We start from the raw sequence: 12,037 nt of genomic DNA on the forward strand, positions 1-12,037 counted from the left end.
TCTTTTTGTATTAGCCAAACAAATACCTTTCATTAAGAAGTAGCATCCAGAATTCTATTTAACCACAATCAGAAGGGAGATATTTTTTAAAAATAAGATAAAGAGGTGTCACCGGCAAACACACTATACTTATGTTTCATTGTAATGCAGTAGTATATTTAGAATCTATTTAATCTGATAATATAGTTTTCTTGCAATAACATTTAATAAGTGATTTTTTACCACAGCATGGAAATTTATGAACTTTGAAGGTTTTGTACAAAGATAAACATCTACTGTGATACCTAGTTACCCTGTCATATTTTCTCAGGGGATGCATAATCTTTCCTTTACATCTGTAATGATTAAAATTTTCCATGAGGCATGAAATATAATTACAGTGAGATTAGAGAGCTTTGCCTACATGTGTTATAATTGCCCAGGGAATTAGCAAATTTCTTCTAAAAGTTAGTTATATTACTCAATACTTTTTCATCATAGAAAACTAGAAAGGGTTAATGTGTTTCATTCACATTAAATAATAAAAAGAAATTAAAATTATAATTATTTCTATGTTTTAATTTTAAAAAAACATAACTGGTAGATTCTTTATTTCAATTTGTATTAATTAAACTCAAATTTAAAATCTTTAGATAGAATTTTACCAAAATGTCATTTGTCTTAATGAATATGTATAAAATAAAATACAGAATTCATTTGAGAGAAATGTTTTGAAGAACTCAACATTTCAGGAATCGAATACTCTTTTGCAGTTGACTGCATTATCAAAGATACAATATATTTAGCATCAAACAGTCTAATTTTATAGATAAACCCAGAGTGTGAATGGCTGCTGTACAGAGCTAAAGCAATGGAAAATTCTGAGTAACAAAGGAATTTGTGTTTAGTTGCCAATTGTCCTTACACTTTTTATAATGGAATACTTTAGTGTATATATTCAAACACTAACATCAAACTCCTTTTCTGTTAATCCTATCACTTCATCATCCACATGAATCAGCATGGACTTGTCTTGATTCTCACTGCCCCTACCTCCCTTGTAACATTTCACTCCTGGCAACAGAGCCATGACATTTACTTGCTAAATATTTCCTTTGTCTGTGTTATCTTCATCCTTTAAATTCTCTGCACTCCCTCCAGAGAGGTAAAATATAGCCTTAATCATGTGACATTATGGATTAAAATATATCAATTAGAAATTGATTCTTAAAGTCATCTTTCTAGTCAAAGTGCTAGCCCTTACCATAAGCAAATGAAGATTGTAGGTGGACAGGATTAATTGCAAAGGAAATATCCAGGTACTCTGGTGACTGAGAACAAATAACCAGGTGGAAGGCTACAGTCAGAATAATGAATTTAATACCTAAAGGGTGAACTCTCCTCCCACTCGTTTATCCATTTAAATTTGAAGTGAGGGTTTATGTGTACTATGTTGCAAATCTGCTGAATCTGTTCAGAGAAATTTACGATACAAAAAAGAACCAGAGAACTCCTTTACAATATCGTTCTTAAAGAGAAGCCTAAGGCCCAGACCTCCCAGGCAAATCTTCTCCTTGTCTCCCAATATATTCTGCTCAGGTGAACACAGGTAAAATGGATACCACTGTGTGTCTATATAGGATAGATTTTTATTACAACAATTACTATAGTTAGAGGAGTGGATCTCAGGAGACTAAGAGACTCAACGTAGGAGAGGTCCATCAAATTCTTTATCAACTTTTTGTGGCCTCTGAGAATATTCATATCCCTTGGAGTGCTAGGCACACTCTTTTCAACTAGGCTAAGAAATGTGATGAACACAGATGAAACAATATGAGTTGGCCACCTTTTGATCTTTTTTTTTTTTGACAATCCTAAACTCACGGCTTGTTGACGTGGGATTATAAAACAGTCAATGCTACCTCACCTTAGTCTAAAGGATAGATCATGGGAAAAGTGATGACTAAACAAGATTTTTTAACATAATAAAAACCTCTAATCATATTTTTGTATTTATTTAAAAATCATTCTATGAAATACAGTGATATTGGTGGTGTTTTGGCATATTGATTTCAAAACTCTACCAGTAAACATGTTCCCTTCTAGGCATGTTCCCTTCTAGTAAAAATATATATTTTGACATAGTTTAAAACAAGTCTATGGGCTATTTACAGTTCATTATGTCCCTACTCAGGATAGGAATACTAAAGAAATAATATTCCAATTCCTATTGTTTGTTAAGTAGCTTTGTAAATATCTAGCAAATGCAACAGCCTGAAAACCAAAGTGTTACTATCCCAGAAACTTGAGTGAATGAAAGCCTTCTCTTTTGAGTTTATAAAATGTGGCATTACATATAAAAGACCAAAACTAAAGAACTAATAATTTAGACACTTTTCCAGATGCAGTAGGTGATAAGAAAATGCACAAGAATTTAGTTTTCCACTATCAAGGAAGAATGCAAAACGGGACCATGATAAAATGAGAGGGGAAATGAGAGTCCACAGAGAAATGTAGAAATTTTGATTTAGGTGTATCACTGAGAAGAGGTCTAAAATATTGTGTTTGATGCAAAGTCTGGGTGATGTGTGTTTCCTACATTCCTGATTCTGGAATGAAGCTGTCTTGGTCAACTTTTTGTCTCTGTGACTGAAATATCAGACAAGAAAAACTTAAAGGTGGAAAAGTTTATTTTGAGCTCATTGTTTTAAAAGTTCAGTCCATACTCTGCTGACTCAATTTCTCTGGTCCCGAGGTGAGGCAGCACATCATGAAAAGGGAATGGAAGATGTACATTGCCCAGTTCATTGCAGTCTGGAAGAAGAAAGATGCCATGGACAGATATAGTCTGGACATTCCCCCAGTGAACTACTTCATCCAGGTATGTCCCAACTACTGATAGTTACCACTCCATAGATTATTCAAATTTTAATCCATCAAGTGGATTAATACATTGATAAAATTGCAGTTCTTATAATTGTTTCACCTCTAAATATCCCTGCATTGCCTAACACAATAGCTTTTCAGATGATAGTAAAGATCCAAACCATGATAGAAGCTTATAGTTCTGATCTTGGCAGAGATGCTCTTTGTCTCTCCTGGTACCAAGGTAGCTAGTACTAAAGTGGGTATCTATGATATTGCATCAGAAGGAACCTTCAGAAAGGGCTATTGCCTAATCTGCAATGAGGAAAGTATCCCAGAGTTATTTTGTCCTGTTGGGAGACAACAATCATTGTCATTTTAATAAAGATGAAAATACAAATGTCTTACAACTATGAAAGCATACTTTGAAATACTTGTTGAGAAAATTTTAACACAATAAAATATGCAAAGAGATTACTGCGATGATTTTTAATGGTATCCAGTAGACTGTTAGGAGATGTGTGGTGCTACAGGGCTTAAGCCTTTAATTGGTTTGCTGTGGAACTATGTGTAGATGAAAGTTGACTGTAGAGAAAGAATGGCAAGGCAAAGCATTCAGTTCTCACTGAAGTAATACAAATGGTTCCTGCCATACTGAATCAACTTTTATTTTTTTTAAAACAATGCATTTGATCTCCAGTTACTGCAATCAGTTAATAATATCTTTAATGTGTTGCATTTTATATTTGTGTGAGAGTAATGATTTAATATTTTTCCTTAACTTATAGTTTATTGAATTGGAATGTTACCAGATAAAAGAATTGACACTGTTTTTCTTGGGAACTACTGTGACCTAAAATTATTTTAACTGACACTCGTGTCCATTTAGCATAGAAAAGTTTAAACCATCATTTCAACTTTTACATACAATATCTGAGTCTGTATTTCATTCTATGCAGTTTGAATTTGGTCTAAACATGTTGCCAATTAGAAGTTTTTTCAACTCTAGTTCTGTTTTGCTTCATTTTGTTTCTTTTGTTTACTTCAATATAGCCATTAAAATGAAAAGTTTGACAGAATTGTAATCACTATATATAGAAATACTTGTGTATACACACATACATACATGTTTATATATGTCTCTACATACATGTATATGCACCACTGAACAAAAATAATAAAATTTAAGGACCTTTAAACATTCTCACCAACTAATCAAATGTTAAAATCAAATTCACGGGCAATAAGAAATAATAACAATGTTGAAATTATTCGAACTTTTGTATTAATGAAGTGCATAATTGTTTGGAAAGAGGTTATATTTTTTTGTTTGTTTTTTGTACTTGAAATACTCCTAATTTTTTGAAACCATGCTCACAATTAAACTTTGATGTCCTGTATATTAAAATTTCTCCCTTAGTCCTCTTTTCTAATAGAAAGTAAAGAAACCATAGTTTATTATCTGATTCTCACAAATGAACTCTGGAATGTTCCTCATTTCATTATTTATGACAATCTACACTTATATGCTTTTAAAATGTTTTTTCTTTTTATAAAATGTTGCACTTATTTTGCATATATACCCCCCCATAAATTATGCAAGCAAAGTCTTATTTACATCTATTACTAACACATTATCTTGCATGTAATTGACAGGTAGTCAATGGCTGCAATATATCACTCCCAAAGATTAATACTAAATAGAGGGATTTTGTTGTTTAGTGGTTCATTATATTTTATTTTTACTGGAGTATATAATTATACATAATAATAAAACTCATTTTTGCATGATGGCACATGCACACAATAGAATAATATAATAATATAATCAGTCAATTTTGTTCCCTAATACCTCCCCTTTCCTGTCTCTCATTCCTATCCCGAGTCCCAGTCCTCTACTTTACTTGTCTTCTTCCCAAGGAATGCCTTCAGTGAAGTTTATAGACTTATCTGCAATTATTTTATTTGTAATTTTTTCTTTGTTAAATTTAATTCTTTCTCAATCAGCTTGTTCCTTCGAGAGTCTATGTCCATTGCCATTTAAATAGAGAAACATATTGAAGTTAAGCACTGTATTTTGCCACTTGGATATGGTATGGTCTCTCTATATTGTCATGAGTACTGAATATTGCATCATTTAAAGGCCTTATGACTTATAGGCAGCATGCTACCAAATAATTAATTAATTAATTAATTAAATACACACAGAAACCTTTGGCACTTGACATAACCTCTGTCAAAATGCTAGTTACGCTATTTACTCTCTTTAATAGTGTGCAAGACAATCTCATTCAGGTTTTTCCAACTAGTATAGTAAGCAAAATAAATAAATAAATAAAAAGTACCCAACCTCTCAGGAGTTTGTGATATTAAATTTTGAATAGTCCATGGACACAGCAGGCAAATTGCAAAACTGGTCATTTCTTTAGGTTTCTTTTAAAATTTCTTTAAAGTTCCTCAGTCTACATAGGTGCTTGGTTTTATGCTACACATTATTACTCAAATTCTGTTTCAACAACAGAGATACCTAGCAAAACAGGTTCATTTGGAAGATGCTTTGGATGGATCTTAATTACTCATTTCATCATATGAGTTCCTTTGGCCAAGAGGCAATAGCACATGGCACGAGAAGAGATTTTGAAGAGCTTGCACATTGGAACTTGGCCTTTGGCTGCTCTGCAAACCCTGAAGCTGCACTGTGAACTATGTTAAGCTGGCATGATGAGTGATAAGAAAAAGGTGGCCCACTAGTACTCATCATCCAAACTGACAGGCATCCAGCAGCCAGACACATGAATGAGGTCACCTGGGACCAGATAGCCTCCAGCCAACCTGTCAACAGACTGTAGAAACCTGAATAACCCAGTGAGTCTCTCCCAGATTAGAAAAATCACTCAACTGGGTCCAGACCAGTGTCAATCTGCAGAATTATAAGATAAATACATGGTAGCTTTTTTTAAGTCACTACATTTTTGTGGTTTGTTAATATTGAAACAAATAATTGAGGAATCTTTTTCCATGTCTTTTTAAAAATGTACAATCAACTGACTGAAATGTAGAAAAAATATAGAAAATATGAGAAAGTTTGAAAAGATGAACAAAAGAAGGAATAAAGAGTGGGAAGGAAAAAATGAATAAGCAGAAAGAAGGATTTCTCTCTTGGATCTTGATATTATCCCAAGAATAAACAAAACACTTATTTGCCATTATTTTTTTTCTTGCTAACAGAACAAATTAGTATTCCAATACAGAAATTCTAAATACATTAATTTAGGGGATTAAGGGTAATAGCTGAGAGAGAAAAACCTCTTCAAGAGTACCTTGGAAAGGCTTTTTTCTTAACTATACCAAGAATATGATTTAGCATTAAAGAGCATTTTAGTATCATTAATTAGCATAGATAACATACATCATCCATCTAAGAACTCACTGGCAAAACTGAATGTCACAGTAATAATAGAAAGAGCAGTATGCCAGTTGGTGCAATATTAATCTTGAAGAAAGAAGAGAAATTTCAATAGGAAAGATGAATACTACTCAGGCACTAGTGTATATGTCTTCCTGAATTAACGTTAGATGTATTTTAGTCTCATTCAGGGTAACATGATATCATAGGATAAAAATGAAAATTTATGTAGCTCCATAGGTTGTTTAGTATACAATTGGTTATTCAATCCCTTCATCAACAAAAACATGTTTTGTGGGTTTAAGATCTAATTTTATACTTAATGCAATGTACCATGTAAACTAAAAGAAACTGAGAGTAATCCTGATTTCACAGCATAAATGAAAGACTGCAAGCAAAAGAAAGTAAAAATTTTAATGACAGATTTTCTCTTGGGATCTTGTAGAAGAAGATCATTCACACTTGCAGCATTTGGCTGTTCCCGTTTACAGTCCTAGAATTGTTTCAAAAATGTTAAAAATTCTAGTAATTCTATAAATTATGTCAAACTAATAACTAATTGTTTAACAAATGTGATAGAATTTATACTACCAAAATTAAAATTAAGTCTACTTTGCAATGTCCATGTTAAAAAGCTATATAATCATTCTAATTATATTGCTATTATTTTAAAAAGGTATTGTTTAGAATTGCTCAAGAACACCAAGTTCAAATTCTATACTACATGCTAATTAGAGAAATAAGGTTATGTCATATCCTCTCATGTAAGTAAGCATGTGTGCTCCATACTGATTGGGCTAATATTAAAAAAGAAAAGAAAAGAAAAAAAATGCAAAGATCTCTCATCATACATTAAATATGAGCTTCAGACACTGAGAATATGTGGCTTGACTCAAAGAAAGACTTTCTAGGGTGATTTTCATCTGCAGTGAAAAAATCAGGGTAATGCTGTATATTGATGATCTTCACTCACCTATGTTCAATCACCTCTATAAAAAAATATTAATAGTGGTGAATAAAACCTCTGCAACAAGGAGCCATCACTTGGATTTTAGAGTTGATACCTGAGTACACAAAGTCTCCCAATGACTTTCCCTCTATGTACCACATTCAGTGGGCTTTACCAACTCTGAAAAATATAGTGAGGAGGTGAAAATAAATCTTGTGTTGCTACAATTGGAGATAAAGTAGAATGAACATAAGTTTTGCAGTTTAACAAATCTAAATGCACACCTTATATTAAGCATCTGCTCCTTAATATCATACTAAACTTGAAATATTGCTGTGAGCATTAGCAATTCTATATTTAATTTATATAAAGATTTCATGACCAAATAAATTCATAATTTTCTAATCTCCAAAAAGAACCCATAGATGAAAAACAAAATATGCTTTAAAATGCATACTAAAGAAAAACAAACAAACAGTTAAATCATGGAATTAATAGACAGATATAGAGATTTGTAAAAATTGGACTTACCAGTGGCTTCAGGGTAATGGATATTACGCAGGAAGATTGAGAAATAGGAATCAGGAGAGAGGATATACAATTTCTCCTCTCTGTTTAAAGTATCAATTCTAGCATTAACTGCTTCTTCAAACTTTTTCCCAAAATCTTTTCCCTAAATTCCTAAAGGCTTTTGAACCACATGGTCAGTATAGTCACAGAATTGACCCCACACCTTGACAGCAATTTCTGTAGTATTTTATCACCATGACTAAAATACATGGCAAGAACCTCTTAAAAGATTAACAATTTATTTTGGTTTATGGTTTCAGAAGTTTGAGTGCTTGGTCGGCCAGCTTTTCTCTTTGCATCTGAGATAAGGCAGAACATTATGGTAGAAGTATGTTACAAATGAAAGCTGTCCTTTGAAAGGATGTCCCCAGTGGCCTACTTTTAACTGAGTCTCAAGTCCCAGTAGGCCATTGAGTGATCAATAGATTAATTTAGTGATGAGGTCAGACTCTTCATGATCAAATCACTTTCCAATAGCCCCACCCTCTGAACACATGAGACTTTGGGATTCAAATCATAGCACATTCTAATATAGTGTACGTTTGTAGTTTTCAGGTGGGAGTAATTTTTCTCCCAGGGATCATTTTATTATACCTGGAAATATATCTTTTTTAAATTTGTAACTACTAAAGGGAATCATAGCATCAATTTGGTAGAAAAAAGAAGCTGTTAAAAAGCTATAGAATAGACTTCTACACCAAAGAATTACCTGGCCCCAGATATCAACAAAACCAGTTACTGTGTCAATTCCTTGTCTTTTCATTCAGTCTAGGCTCTAACGGAAATAGTATGTCCTGTATCCTCAGTGCTTAGAACAGAATAGAGGTTCCAAAGCTGGTAGCTGAAAGAGTTGATGGAGAAGTGAATAAAGATTTTTAAAATTTGCATATAGCTCTTCCAGAATATTTTACTGTATCTTACAGACTAATATTTCTAACTGTATTAAAAATTATTCTTTAAAAAAGATATATACAAAATCCCTTCAAGACAAATACCTACAGAACTATTTTTTTATACTTTTTCAAAAGAAATTTTTTTTTATAATTGTGATATTTATGACAAAATCTAAATGAACGAAAGGGTTATATCAGCAACAACACATTGTGGCGGAAGTTTCATATTGAGATATTTCATACCTTCTATAAAGACTTGCCCAAATGACATTTTTATCTTCTCTGAACCTCTCTAATGTGTGTTGCTGTCACCCATATTATTACTTAATAGTTAAAAGATACCCATCATAAAAAATAACAGCTTTGTTTAATACAGACACCCATTTGAAGAATAGTGGGAAGACTTTCCAAGCCAATGCACTAAACTCTCAACTTCCTATCAACAACTCATTATCAGTAGGGCTTATCTTAATTTTCCATGAAGTAGATATACTTTAAATTTGATCATCTTTTATATTACACTTAGGGTTGTAGACTTAATGTGAGCATCTCATTTCTACTGCATCCAGTATTTTCAATTCAGAAATAATTGATTTTTCATCTACATTTAGAAGCATAAAGAATGAGAGAAAAATAGTTGTAATGCCATAAAACCAAATAAGTGTATGGGGACATATTGAAAAGCCTGATTAAAATTGAGATAGAAGCTTTGAAACATTTCAAGTGCTTTGAGAGTGAAAGTAATGATTTTGGATTCCATTACTTATTTTTTATCTATGGGTCAAGTTCTGAACTTGGCTTTGTTCTTTTCATGGTATTTTATTACTATACCTATTATTTTATGTATTTACTAATTTACTTAAGAATGAGTTATTAAGCAATGATTGCTTCAAATTCCTGCTGTCTATTCTTTGCAGAGGTGACAGGATTCAAAAACATAAATGAAGTAAGCTCTGCAGGCACAAAAGCTTTTTTTTTTCTTAATGAGAAAAGCAGACCCATACAGTTGCACAGGGCAGCATGAGGATTCTTGGATAATCACTTACTTTCAAGCCTGATCCTACTAATGAACTCTGATCATTACTTAGTATTTCCATTAACATGCAATTAGCTGAATTAAAAACAGCCTTTCTGAAGAGTTTTATTGCAATTCCTGAGTTTTGAGTTTCTCAAAAAAAATTTAGGTTAATTTGAATTTCCAGCTATGGTCTAATGCCTGATTTCAAATATATCAGTTTTCCAATTTTCATTGACTAATTGGTGTACCTGCTCCAGCATTTAAACTTACAGGCATTTTTTAGATTACTTAATCCTAGTGGAAATTGTTAAACAATAAATAAAAATGTCCTTCAGCAAAGTTAGAACAAATAGTTGAATAAATGGGAATAAATGTAAATGTACTTGAAAATATTGTTATAAAGCAATCCATTTTTGAAAAACAAAATTAACACTTTAATTAAAATTCATATGAATAAAACAGATACCCATAAGTTTAGCTTAATGAGAAGGAAATGTAAAAGAAAATATGTTTAAAAAATTATAGAGTTTAAGTTCAAAATCATTTGGTGTTTTAAAAAATGTGTTTTTTTTTTGAAACTGTGAAAACCCTAAATGAACTAGAGAGAAAAAATGAACTAAATTCAGTGCAATAGGGAGAAGATAAATTGGAATATCACAAAAGTGGAAATAGGTCATGTCTCATGGGTAAAAGGGAACTACTTCATCATATATCAGAGAGAAGATATAGTACATAAGACATAGGAAAGAATGAGTAAATCATATATTTTTAAGTTATCTAACACCAACAGGTCATGAAGGGAATTTCATCATCCCTATACTAAATAGGAAAGTAGAAGTAACAAAAAGGTATATATATAACTTTCTAATGTTATAATTATTTCGATTTTTAATTACTATTCTGAATAAGTATTAACCAAGATGTGAATTTGGAAATAGTGGATTAGAAAGAAAATACATTAATATTTTTTATTACTCATGCTTCAATTTTGTCCTATACCATTTAATTCAGTATAAGCATACTGTATTATGCCCTTAAAATTTCCCCTAATTACCTTGTATAACATCATCCAATCCTAACTATTTTTCACCTATGTGTGCTCTACTCTTCTGTATCAGCTGTGTTTCCAGAATCTCATCCTTGAAAATCACTGGCCAAAGTGAAAATATGCCTGATTTATTTTGGAGGTAGATGTGAAGGAGCAATCATTCCTCTGACAGTTTTTAGTTAAAGAAAATGTGAACTGATAGAGATGGCCTGATATACTCTAGTTTGTTTTCATTATTTCTTGCATTATTAAGAACTCTCTTTTCTGAGTGCTGGACCTTCTGAGAATCACCACTTGGGCTAAAGGTCACTTTTTGGGGGGAGGATGGCAAACTCAGAGACACAGTAGCTATGAAGCCATCATTCTGTGATCAGCTTTAATATCATGCATTATTAGGGTGTTTCATAACCTATAGAGAATTTAGTTTCTAGATTTCCCTGTAAATTCTAATTATTCCACCTACACTGAGGCTAGGGCCTACACTTCCTCAGATATTTCTAGCACCATTGTTAGACCTCAAGTTTTCTAACTCCTCCACAATTGTCTGAAATGTAATTCTTTATTATGTAGTATCCAACATTCTGATTTCTGCTCCCTGATGTTACAACAAGCAAATATCTTATCTTCCTCTAATTTATAGATTTTTATTTCTAAATGTCACATTTTCCAATTTCTGTTCTCTTAATTTAGTTGCACTACTGAAATAGTTTTCTCCCCCTGCTCCCTCCCTTTCCTTCCTACCCCTCTACCCTATCTAGAGTTCATCCATTCCTCTCCCATGCTCCCCTCCCTACCCCATTATGGGTCAATCACCTTATATCAAAGAAAACATTTAGTATTTGTTTTCTGGGGATTGGCTAACTTAACTTAGCATTATTTTCTTCAATGCCATCCATTTACCTGCAAATGCCATGATTTTATTCTCTTTTATTGCTAAGTAATATTCCATTGTGTATGTATGCCACAGTTTTTTAATCCATTCATCTACTGAGAGGCATCTAGGTTGATTCCACAGTTTAGCTATTGTGAATTGTGCTGCTATAAACATTGATGTGGCTGTGTTCCTGTAGTATGCTGTTTTTAAGTCCTTTAGGTATACACCAGAGGGATAGCTGGGCCAAACGGTTGTTCCATTTCCAGTTTTCCAAGGAATCTCTATACTGCTTTCCATGTTGGCTGTACCAATTTGCAGTCCCACCAGCAATGTATGAATGTGCCTTTTTCTCCAATCCTTGCCAACACTTATTGTTGTTTGTCTTCATAATAGCTGTGATGGTGGAATGTAATAGACATCAATATACAAAGTATA

This window comes from Ictidomys tridecemlineatus, chromosome 9 (genome assembly GCF_052094955.1).
Source record: "Ictidomys tridecemlineatus isolate mIctTri1 chromosome 9, mIctTri1.hap1, whole genome shotgun sequence".
Taxonomy (NCBI): domain Eukaryota; kingdom Metazoa; phylum Chordata; class Mammalia; order Rodentia; family Sciuridae; genus Ictidomys; species Ictidomys tridecemlineatus.